The 12,289-nt window shown below is 43.9% G+C and overlaps 1 pseudogene; it reads left to right on the top strand.

Moving 5' to 3' along the window:
* The first annotated feature begins 5,658 nt into the window (after positions 1 to 5,658).
* LOC123490744 lies at positions 5,659 to 8,697 on the top strand (annotated as a pseudogene).
* Positions 8,698 to 12,289: the final 3,592 nt, after the last annotated feature.

The raw sequence follows: 12,289 nt of genomic DNA, 5'->3' as shown, positions 1-12,289 counted from the left end.
CTCTCTCTCTCTCTCTCCCTCCCTCCCTCAATTTCAATTTCAATTTTATTTTATATAGCCCTTCATACATCAGCTGATATCTCGAAGTGCTGTACAGAAACCCAGCCTAAAACCCCAAACAGCTAGTGATGCAGGTGTAGAAGCACGGTGGCTAGGAAAAACTCCCTAGAAAGGCCAAAACCTAGGAAGAAACCTAGAGAGGAACCAGGCTATGAGGGGTGGCCAGTCCTCTTCTGGCTGTGCCGGGTGGAGATTATAACAGAACCATGCCAAGATGTTCAAAAATGTTCATAAGTGACAAGCATGGTCAAATAATAATCAGGAATAAATCTCAGTTGGCTTTTCATAGCCCGATCATTAAGAGTTTAAAAACAGCAGGTCTGGGACAGGTAGGGGTTCCATAACAGCAGGCAGAACAGTTGAAACTGGAATAGCAGCAAGGCCAGCGGACTGGGGACAGCAAGGAGTCACCACGGCCGGCAGTCCCGACGTATGGTCCTAGGGCTCAGGTCTCTCAGTTGGCAATTCATATCCGATCATTAAGAGTCGAAAACAGCAGGTCTGGGACAGGTAGGGGTTTCGTAACCGCAGGCAGAACAGTTGAAACTGGAACAGCAGCAAAGCCAGGCGGACTGGGGACACAAGGTGTCAGCATGCCCGATAGTCCCGACGTATGGTCCCAGGGCTCAGGTTCTCAGAGAGGAAGAGAAAACGAGAGAATTAGAGAGAGAGAGCATACTTAAATTCACACAGGACACTGGATAAGACAGGAGAAGTACTCTAGGTATAACCAACTGACCCCAACCCCCCGACACATAAACTACTGCAGCATAAATACTGGAGGCTGAGACAGGAGCGGTCCGGAGACACTGTGGCCCCATCCGAAGAAACCCCGGACAGGGCCAAACAGGAAGGATATAACCCCACCCACTCTGCCAAAGCACAGCCCCCGCACCACTAGAGGGATATCCTCAACCACCAACTACAATCCTGAGAGACAAGGCCGAGTATAGCCCACAAAGGTCTCCACCACAGCACAAACCAAGGGGGCGCCAACCCAGACAGGAAGATCACGTCAGTAACTCAACCCACTCGAAGTGACGCACCCCTCCCAGGGACGGCATGAAAGAGCACCAGCAAGCCAGTGACTCAGCCCCTGTAACAGGGTTAGAGGCAGAGAATCCCAGTGGAGAGGGGAACCGGCCTGGCAGAGACAGCAAGGGCGGTTCGTTGCTCCAGAGCCTTTCCGTTCACCTTCACACTCCTGGGCCAGACTACACTCAATCATATGACCTACTGAAGAGATAAGTCTTCAGTAAAGACTTGAAGGTTGAGACCGAGTCTGCGTCTCTCTCACATGGGTAGGCAGACTGTTCCATAAAAATGGAGATCTATAGGAGAAAGCCCTGCCTCCCGCTGTTTGCTTAGAAATTTAGGGACAATTAGGAGGCCTGCGTCTTGTGACCGTAGCGTACGTATTGGTATGTACGGCAGGACCAACTCGGAAAGATAGGTAGGAGCAAGCCCATGTAACGCTTTATAGGTTAACAGTAAAACCTTGAAATCAGCCCTTGCCTTAACAGGAAGCCAGTGTAGGGAAGCTAGCACTGGAGTAATATGATCAAATTTCTTGGTTCTAGTCAGGATTCTAGCAGCCGTATTTAGCACTAACTGAAGTTTATTTAGTGCTTTATCCGGGTAGCCGGAAAATAGAGCATTGCAGTAGTCTAACCTAGAAGTAACAAATGCATGGATTAATTTTTCTGCATCATTTTTGGACAGAAAATTTCTGATTTTTGCAATGTTACGTAGATGGAAAAAGCTGTCCTTGAAACAGTCTTGATATGTTCGTCAAAAGAGAGATCAGGGTCAAGAGTAACGCCGAGGTCCTTCACAGTTTTATTTGAGAACGACTTTACAACCATCAAGATGAATTGTCAGATTTAACAGAAGATCTCTTTTGTTTCTTGGGACCTAGAACAAGCATCTCTGTTTTGTCCGAGTTTAAAAAGTAGAAAGTTTTCAGCCATCCACTTCCTTATGTCTGAAACACAGGCTTCTAGCGAGGGCAATTTTGGGGCTTCACCATGTTTCATTGAAATGTACAGCTGTGTGTCATCCGCATAGCAGTGAAAGTTAACATTATGTTTTCGAATAACATCCCCCAAGAGGTAAAATATATAGTGAAAACAATAGTGGTCCTAAACGAAACCTTGAGGAACACCGAAATGTACAGTTGATTTGTCAGAGGACAGACCATTCACAGAGACAAACTGATATCTTTCCGACAGGTAAGATCTAAACCAGGCCAGAACTTGTCCGTGTAGACCAATTTGGGTTTCAGTCTCTCCAAAAGAATGTGGTGATCGATGGTGTCAAAGGCAGCACTAAGGTCTAGTAGCACGAGGACAGATGCAGAGCCTCGGTCTGACGCCATTAAAAGGTCATTTACCACCTTCACAAGTGCAGTCTCAGTGCTATGATGGGGTCTAAAACCAGACTGAAGCATTTCGTATACATTGTTTGTCTTCAGAAAGGCAGTGAGTTGCTGCGCAACAGCTTTTTCTAAAATTTTTGAGAGGAATGGAAGATTCGATATAGGCCGATAGTTTTTTATATTTTCCGGGTCAAGGTTAGGCTTTTTCAAGAGAGCTTTATCACTGCCACTTTTAGTGAGTTTGGTACACATCCGGTGGATAGAGAGCTGTTTATTATGTTCAGCATAGGAGGGCCAAGCACAGGAAGCAGCTCCTTCAGCAGTTTAGTAGGAATGGGATCCAGTATGCAGCTTGAAGGTTTTGAGGCCATGATTATTTTCATCATTGTGTCAAGAGATATAGTACTAAAACAGCTTAAGTGTCTCTCCCGATCCCAGGCCCTCGCAGAGCTGTGCAGATCCAGGACAGCTAAGCCCTGGAGGAATACGCAGATTCAAAGAGGAGTCCGTAATTTGCTTTCTAATGGTCATGATCTTTTCCTCAAAGAAGTTCATGAATTTATTACTGCTGAAGTGAAAGCCATCCTCTCTTGGGGAATGCTGCTTTTTAGTTAGCTTTGCAACAGTATCAAAAAGAAATTTAGGATTGTTCTTATTTTCCTCGATTAAGTTGGAAAAGTAGGATGATCGAGCAGCAGTGAGGGCTCTTCGGTACTGCACGGTACTGTCTTTCCAAGCTAGTCGGAAGACTTCCAGTTTGGTGTGGCGCCATTTCCGTTCCAATTTCCTGGTAGCTTGCTTCAAAGCTCGGGTATTTTCTGTATACCAGGGAGCTAGTTTCTTATGACAAATGTTTTTCGTTTTTAGGGGTGCAACTGCATCTAGGGTATTGCGCAAGGTTAAATTGAGTTCCTCAGTTAAGTGGTTAACTGATTTTGTCCTCTGACGTCCTTGGGTAGGCAGAAGGAGTCTGGAAGGGCATCAAGGAATTTTTGTGTTGTCTGAGAATTTATAGCACGACTTTTGATGCTCCTAGGTTGGGGTCTGAGCAGATTATTTGTTGCGATTGCAAACGTAATAAAATGGTGGTCCGATAGTCCAGGATTATGTGGAAAAACATTAAGATCTACAACATTTATTCCATGGGACAAAACTAGGTCCAGAGTATGACTGTGGCAATGAGTAGGTCCAGAGACATGTTGGACAAAACCCACTGAGTCGATGATGGCTCCGAAAGACTTTTGGAGTGGGTCTGTGGACTTCTCCATGTGAATATTAAAATCACCAAAAATTAGAATATGATCTGCTATAACTACAAGGTCTGATAGGAATTCAGGAAACTCAGAGAGGAACGCTGTATATGGCCCAGGAGGCCTGTAAACAGTAGCTATAAAAAGTGATTGAGTAGGCTGCATAGATTTCATGACTAGAAGCTCAAAAGACGAAAACGCCATTTTTTTTTTTTTGTAAATTGAAATTTGCTATCGTAAATATTAGCAACACCTCCGCCTTTGCGGGATGCACGGGGGATATGGTCACTAGTGTAACCAGGAGGTGAGGCCTCATTTAACACAGTAAATTCATCAGGCTTAAGCCATGTTTCAGTCAGGCCAATCACATCAAGATTATGATCAGTGATTAGTTCATTGACTATGACTGCCTTTGAAGTGAGGGATCTAACATTAAGTAACCCTATTTTGAGATGTGAGGTATCACGATCTCTTTCAATAATGGCAGGAATGGAGGAAGTCTTTATCCTAATAAGATTGCTAAGGTGAACACCGCCATGTTTAGTTCTGCCCAACCTAGGTCGAGGCACAGACACAGTCTCAATGGGTATGGCTGAGCTGACTACACTGACTGTGCTATTGGCAGACTCCACTAAGCTGGCAGGTTGGCTAACAGCCTGCTGCCTGGCCTGCACCCTGTCTCATTGTGGAGCTAGAGGGGTTAGAGCCCCATCTATGTTGGTAGATAAAATGAGAGCACCCCTCCAGCTAGGATGGAGTCCGTCACTCCTCAGCAGGTCAGGCTTGGTCCTGTTTGTGGGTGAGTCCCAGAAAGAGGGCCAATTATCCACAAATTCTATATTTTGGGAGGGGGCAGAAAACAGTTTTCAACCAGCGATTGAGTGCTGAGACTCTGCTGTAGAGCTCGTCACTCCCCTAACTGGGAGGGGCCAGAGACAATTACTCGATGCCGACACATCTTTCTAGCTAATTTACACGCTGAAGCTATGTTGCACTTGGTGACCTCTGACTGTTTCATCCTAACATCGTTGGTGCCGACGTGGATAACAATATCTCTATACTCTCTACACTCGCCATATTTAGTTTTAGCCAGCACCAACTTTAGATTAGCCTTAACGCCGGTAGCCCTGCCCCCTGGTAAACAGTGTATGATCGCTGGGTGATTCGTTTTAAGTCTAATACTGCGGGTAATGGAGTCGCCGATGACTAGGGTTTTCAATTTGTCAGAGCTAATGGTGGGAGGCTTCGGCGTCTCAGACCCCGTAACGGGAGGAGTAGAGACAAGAGAAGACTCAGACTCAGACTCGCTACATAATGGGGAAAACCGGTTGAAGGTTTCTGTCGGTTGAATGAGCGACACCGGTTGAGTATTCCAACAGCATTTCCCTCCAGAAGCCATGAGAAAGTTGTCCGCCGCGGGGACTGTGCGGGGGATTTATACTAACGTTACCATCTGTACTTACTGGTGGCACAGACGCTGTTTCTTCCTTTCCTACACTGAAATTACCCTTGCCTAACGATTCGTCTGAAGCTGGGCTTGTAGCACAGCTATTTTCGCCGTAAGGCGATCGTTCTCCTGTATATTATGAGTACAGCGACTGCAATTAGAAGACATCATGTTAATGTTGCTACTTACCCCGGGTTGTTGACGGTGTTGACGAACCATGTCCAGATAAAGCGTCCGGAGTGAAAAAAGTTGAATGAGGGAAAAAAGTTACGATGGAAAAACTAAAAATATAAACGGTAATTAAAAACAAAACAAAAAAACATAAAGTTGTCAGCTAGCAAAATAAAGTAAAGTTGGCAGCAAAAACGCACAGCAACAAAAACGCACAGCAACACGTCTGTAGATTCAACAGGAAGTGACGTCACAGAGATGGTCAAAGAATCCGGCGTTGTTTTGCGTATCAGTTCCGGCAGTTCCCTCTCCCCCACCCCCCTCCCTCCCACTCCTCTGACTCCCTCTAACAGGAAGGTGAATAGGTGTTACAGAGGTCGATCCTGCCCCATCATCGTCCACTGCAGGTAAACCTACAGCTCTAACCTAGTTTCTCTATACATAGGAAAATACTTAGCCTGGTCCCAGATCTGTTTGTACTGTCTTACTAAACTTCTATGGTCATTTTCATTGACAATGAACCATAGGAGTCGGCTGTACAGCCCATAAAGATGTGGGACCAGGCTAGAAGAGACAACCTGTGCTTTATATTCGGTCTGTCAAATCAAACTCCTCTACAATGTACCATTGCTACTGTGTGTCTCTATTGTGTCTCTAAGGAATATAATTATAGAAAGTGCTTGGAACCTCTGGCAATTTGACTGGTAAACTCATCATTGACTTGAATGGGTAGGCCTGTTCTATAGATTCTATATCTGTGGTCTTTATGACATGCTGTGTGATCTGATGAGGTATTTCTCTGTCTCATACAGTGACGGCACTGGCAGAACTGGAACTCTACATCCTTATTGACATGGTCCTCAATCGCATGGCTAAGGGTGAGTCAGACATCTTGATCTTGTCAGACATCTTTGATAGTTTGGCCTTGTAGTTTATATCACTAGATATATACTTTATATAGTATTGTGAATCATTGACTCCATGTTGGTGAATATGATTTTTTCACGTCATAATGCGCATTGTGTGTTTCCAGGTGTGAAGGAGATTGACATTGCTGCGACATTGGAACACATTCGGGACCAGAGACCGAGCTTAGTGCACACCAAGGTATGGCCTTCTCAACTACACTGAGTGTACAAAACATTATGAACACCTGCTGTTTCCATGACATAGACTGACCGGGTGAATCTAGGTGAAAGCTATGATCCCTTATTGATGTCACTTGTTAAATCCACTTCAATCAGTGTAGATGAAGGGGAGGAGACAGGTTAAAGAAGGATTTTTAAGCCTTGAGACAATTGAGACGTGGATTGTTTATGTGTGCCATTCAGAGGGTGAATGGGCAAGACAAAATATTTAAGTGACTTTGAACGGGGTATGGTAGTAGGTGCCAGGCAAACCAGTTTGTGTCAAGAACTGCAACGCTGCTGGGCTTTTCACGCTCTACATTTTTCCATGTGTATCAAGAATGGTCCACCACCCGAAGGACATCCAGCCAACTTGACACAACTGTGGGAAGCATTAGAGTCAACATGGGCCAGCATCCCTGTGGGAACGCTTTGACATCCTGTAGAGTCTATGTCCTGACGAATTGATGCTGTTCTGAGGGAAAAAGGGGGCGCAACTCAATATTGTTGTTTTTTGTAAGATTTGATGAGATTTTTTTAAACAATAGAAAACATACACAAACATCCACAACACACAAACATCCACAACATCACACAAACATCCGCAACATCACACAAACATCCGCAACATCACGCAAACATCCGCAACATCACACAAACATCCGCAACATCACACAAACATCCACAACATCACACCTGCCCAGACCCACTAGCACACACCCCCCATCTCCAGCGCCCACATCACTCTCCGCCACATGGCCTCAGACTGCACCATCTCTCCGTCGCCCACACACACTTTCAACATTTAGATAATAAAGCACTTTGACCTTTCGATTGTGTTAACGGCGGAGGATCGGTTGATTTCTCTCTGTATATCTGACAGTCTCCCTCCCTCTCTGTCTCCCTCTCAGGACCAGTTTGAGTTTGCCCTGACCGCCGTGGCTGAAGAGGTCAATGCCATCCTGAAGGCTCTGCCACAGTGAACCCTGCTATATCTACCACCTCAACCACCGGTGCCACCTGTGCCAACAACCAGGGAGGAACTACATTTCCCAGAGTGTATTGCTATTACTGAAGCCTGGTTTGTGCTGTCTCGCCAACTCCTGTAGTCATTGTCACACCAAGACCAGCACAAACAGATCTGGGACCAGGCTTCTGTTATTATGCTTTCATAACTAAATTAAATGTGGTTTCAAAGAATTCTGTAGATTATTCAGATCAGACAAGAACACTTCAAATGTACGGTAAGGACCCCTTTACAGTGTCTTGTCATTGGATTGTATGTTGAGATCTGCCTCTTGAAATACTGTGACTTGATACTGTAACATTTCTCCTTTCTCACTCTGATCCTCAGTCTCAGACATGTCTCACTACAATTACCATCTGCTGTCATTGAGATGTTGTATTACCATGTTCCCTCCTGATCTGCTGTCATTGAGATGTTGTATTACCATGTTCCCTCCTGATCTGCTGTCATGGAGATGTTGTATTACCATGTTCCCTCCTGATCTGCTGTCGTGGAGATGTTGTATTACCATGTTCCCTCCTAATCTGCTGTCATGGAGATGTTGCATTACCATGTTCCCTCCTAATCTGCTGTCATGGAGATGTTGTATTACCATGTTCCCTCCTGATCTGCTGTCATGGAGATGTTGTATTACCATGTTCCCTCCTGATCTGCTGTCATGGAGATGTTGTATTACCATGTTCCCTCCTGATCTGCTGTCATTGAGATGTTGTATTACCATGTTCCCTCCTGATCTGCTGTCATGGAGATGTTGTATTACCATGTTCCCTCCTGATCTGCTGTCATGGAGATGTTGTATTACCATGTTCCCTCCTGATCTGCTGTCGTGGTGATGTTGTAAAACCAGTCATTGTACTCTAGTAGGTATCCATCCACATGGCATAACAGCATGAGGCCCATGGCTCATACACTTTTTTAATGCAAGAAGACAGAGACCCTGACTATGGCGAGGGTGAAGTGAGTGACATTCTAGTGTATCATACGATCCACCAGTTTCTCTAAGGGGCTGGTGTTTGCCTCTAACATGATTGTCTGTTATTCAACTGGAACTATAAACCCATTGCTTTATTTCTATTCATTTTGTAATGGGATTATTACTGTATACTGACTACCTGAATCATATATATATATATATATTAGTGTCTTCAGTGTTACTGTAAAACCTCTGTTATTTTTGTAAATAATTCACCTCATTATTTCTTAAATGTTTATTAATGTAGCAAACGTAGAAAACAAATATAAAAATATTTTTAACTCAATGTATGTAATTAAATCTCTATTGTGATGTGGTGCAACAGCATAGAGTTGTCTGACTGTGTTATTTCCTATTCACATCCCACAGTACTGACTAGTAACCATTAGGAACCAATGTCTACATCCCATAATACTGACTAGTAACCATTAGGAACCAATGTCTACATCCCATAATACTGACTAGTAACCATTAGGAACCAATGTCTACATCCCATAATACTGACTAGTAACCATTAGGAACCAATGTCTACAGCTACACTGAACACAAATATAAACACAACATGTAAAATGTTGGTCCCATGTTTCATGAGCTGAAATAAAGATCCCCACATTTTTCCATATGGACAAAAAGCTTATTTCTCTCAAATGTTGTGCACAAATTTGTTTACATCCCTGTTAGTGAGAATTCCTATTTTGCCAAGATAATCAATCCACGTGTTATGACACGTGTGGCATATCAAGAAGCTGATTAAACAACATGATCATTACACAGGTGCACCTTGTGCTGGAGACAATAAAAGCCCATTCTAAAATGTGCAGTTTTGTCACACAACACAATGCCACAGATGTCTCAAGTTTTGAGGGAGAGTACAATTGGCATGCTGACTGCAGGAATGTCCACCAGAGCTGTTGCCAGAGAATGTTATGTTCATTTCTCTACCATAAGCCGCCTCCAACGTCATTTTAGAGAATTTGGCAGTACGTCCAACCGGCCACACAACCGCAAACTATGTGTAACCACACCAGCCCAGGACCACCACATCTGGCTTCTTCACCTGCGGGATCGTCTGAGACCAGCCACCCGCACAGCTGATAAAACTGTGGGTTTGCACAACCAAAGAATTTCTGCACAAACTGTCAGAAACCGTCTCAGGGAAGCTCTTCTACGTGCTCGTCGTTCTCACCAGGGTCTTGACCTGACTGTAGTTTGGCATCGTAACCGACTCCAGTGGGCAAATGCTAACCTTCGATGGCCACTGGCACGCTGGAGAAGTGTGCTCTTCACGGATGAATCCCGGTTTCAACTGTACCGGGCATATGGCAGACAGCGTGAATGGCGTCATGTGGGGGAGCGGTTTGCTGATGTCAACGTTGTGAACAGAGTGCCTCATGGTGGCGGTGGGGGTTATGGTATGGGCAGGCATAAGCTACAGACAACGAACACAAATGCATTTTATTGATGGCAATTTGAATGCACATACCGTGACGAGATCCCGAGGCCCATTGTCGTGCCATTCATCCACCTCCATCACCTCATGTTTCAGCATGATAATGCACGGCCCCATTTCGCAAGGATCTGTACACAATTCCTGGAAGTTGAATATTTGCCAGTTCTTCCATGGCGTGCATACTCACCAGACGTTATCTATTGAGCATGTTTGGGATGCTCTGGATTGACGTGTACGACAGCCTAGGGCCTAATGAATTTATTTCAATTGACTTGATTTCCTTATATGAACTGTAACTCAGTAAAATCTTTGAAATTGTTGCATGTTGCGTTTATATTTATGTTCAATGTAGATTACGTTCAGTTGACCTGGTTAAACCAGTGTAAATGCTGTCCCACTGGACACAGACGTCAGTTCAACGTCTAGTTTTGATTGACATTTGGTTGAGTTATCAACTAACGTGAATTCAAAGTGAAATCGACAAACATTTTAGCCATGTCATTGGATTTAGGTAAAAGGTGAAAAAACACAAACATTTCCAAAAATTCCTGTACGTTGATGACTTTTTCCAAATCCACAAAGTTTACCATGTTTATTCAATTGAATTCACATTAAATCACATTTGTTGTTGAAATGACGTGGAAACAATGTTGATTCTACCAGTTTGTGCCCAGTTGGGTGCTTAGCATAGTCTGGTATAACCAGGCTTACATTCAGTGTAGAGTTTCAGTCTGGTATAACCAGGCTTACATTCAGTGTAGAGTTTCAGTCTGGTATAACCAGGCTTACATTCAGTGTGTGTGGAGGATTCGTTACATAATGGAATTCCACACACATGTAAATATTTGAGTTGCAAATTTATCAGCTTTCAATGAATATAGATTACTCTAGTATCACACCTTTCCATGGTATTGAAACATGTAGTCATGATTTAAAATGCTTTCCAGGACACATTCTCCTATAAGACAGTTTAAAATGCAAATGATTTAATGTAGATGAGTTGTTTGTGATTCAAAATACTTTACAAAGAAACTTTTCATTTAGCTATACAGTGATCCCTCGCCACTTCGCGGTTCACTTATCGCGGATTCGCTATTTCGCGGATTTTCATAATGCATTTTTTTTTTTTGGTGCATTGTGCTCTGCATTCTGATTCGCTAAAAACTCACTCCCGCTTCTTGTATCAAAACATGCTACGAATTGTGCTATCATTTTGTCGTCTCGTGCAGTTATGTGTACGTACATAAAACAGCTTGGAGGAGACGGCTTTAATGACATGAGTCCGGATGACATAAACGCCCTGATTGATGGAGACGCACAGCCGCTGACCGATGCAGAGCTGGCAGAAATGACAAAGCCACAAAGCGACGATGAAAGAGAAGAGGGAGAAGAGGACACGAGAGATGAGGAGGAAGGACTAACGCTTGGTCGCTTAGCAACCATGGTGCGAATGGCCACTGAACTTAAGCGAGTAGCTGAGGAATGGGACCCTTTGATGAGCCGTTCGTTACAGTTCTCCAACGTAATCGATGGTGGCATGTCGGTGTACAAGGATCTTTTTGCAAAGAAGAAAAAAGAGCGACAACAGCTGCCTATCACTATGTTCTTCTCCCGAACAAACACACCTGCACCGCGGGCTTCAGAAGAAGAGAACACTGCAGAGCGCAGTCAGGATGCAGCGGCCCAGTCTGAAGAGCAGTGAAACGGCCTACACGTGAGTCACTGTATTTGTATACATGTAATAGTTGCTAATTGTAAAAAAAAAAAAGTTTTCTATTTCGCGGATTTCACTTATCGCGGGTCATTTTCGGAACGTAACCCCCGCGATAAACGAGGGATTACTGTATACACACTCACACATAGAAGTACATACATTTGTATTTGTCAGTTTAATTTTCTTTTTCAAATAAAACTTTGAAAAGTGTTGATCAGCTGGTACAGTAAGTCGCGGGGCGGGGCTGAGAGACAAGGTGCACCATGGGAGATTTGACCTTTGACCTGTTGGGAGCAAATGGATCAGACGCAACGTTAGAACCACAGCAAAGGCTGCTTGGAGCTACAGCATACCTCTCTCTAGTCTACATCTATACCTATCTATCCCAATCTGTTAATCCTGGGTTAACTAGCTACTAGCTATCCTGTTAACTAGTAGAATACCTGAGTAGTGGAATACCTGAGTAGTAGAAGACCTGAATAGTAGTGTTAACTACCTACTAGTTATCCTGAAATTACATTTTACATTTTTGTCATTTAGCAGACGCTCTTATCCAGAGCGACTTACAGGAGCAATTAGGGTTAAGTGCCTTGCTCAAGGGCACATTTACGTCATTTAGCAGACGCTCTTATCCAGAGCGACTCACAAATTGGTGCATTCACCCTATAGCCAGTGGGATAACCATTTTACAAA

The sequence above is a fragment of the Coregonus clupeaformis genome, unplaced genomic scaffold (assembly GCF_020615455.1).
Source record: "Coregonus clupeaformis isolate EN_2021a unplaced genomic scaffold, ASM2061545v1 scaf4589, whole genome shotgun sequence".
Lineage (NCBI taxonomy): Eukaryota > Metazoa > Chordata > Actinopteri > Salmoniformes > Salmonidae > Coregonus > Coregonus clupeaformis.
The sequence above is the reverse complement of the archived record's forward strand: the minus strand, read 5'-3'. Positions and strand labels throughout refer to the sequence as shown.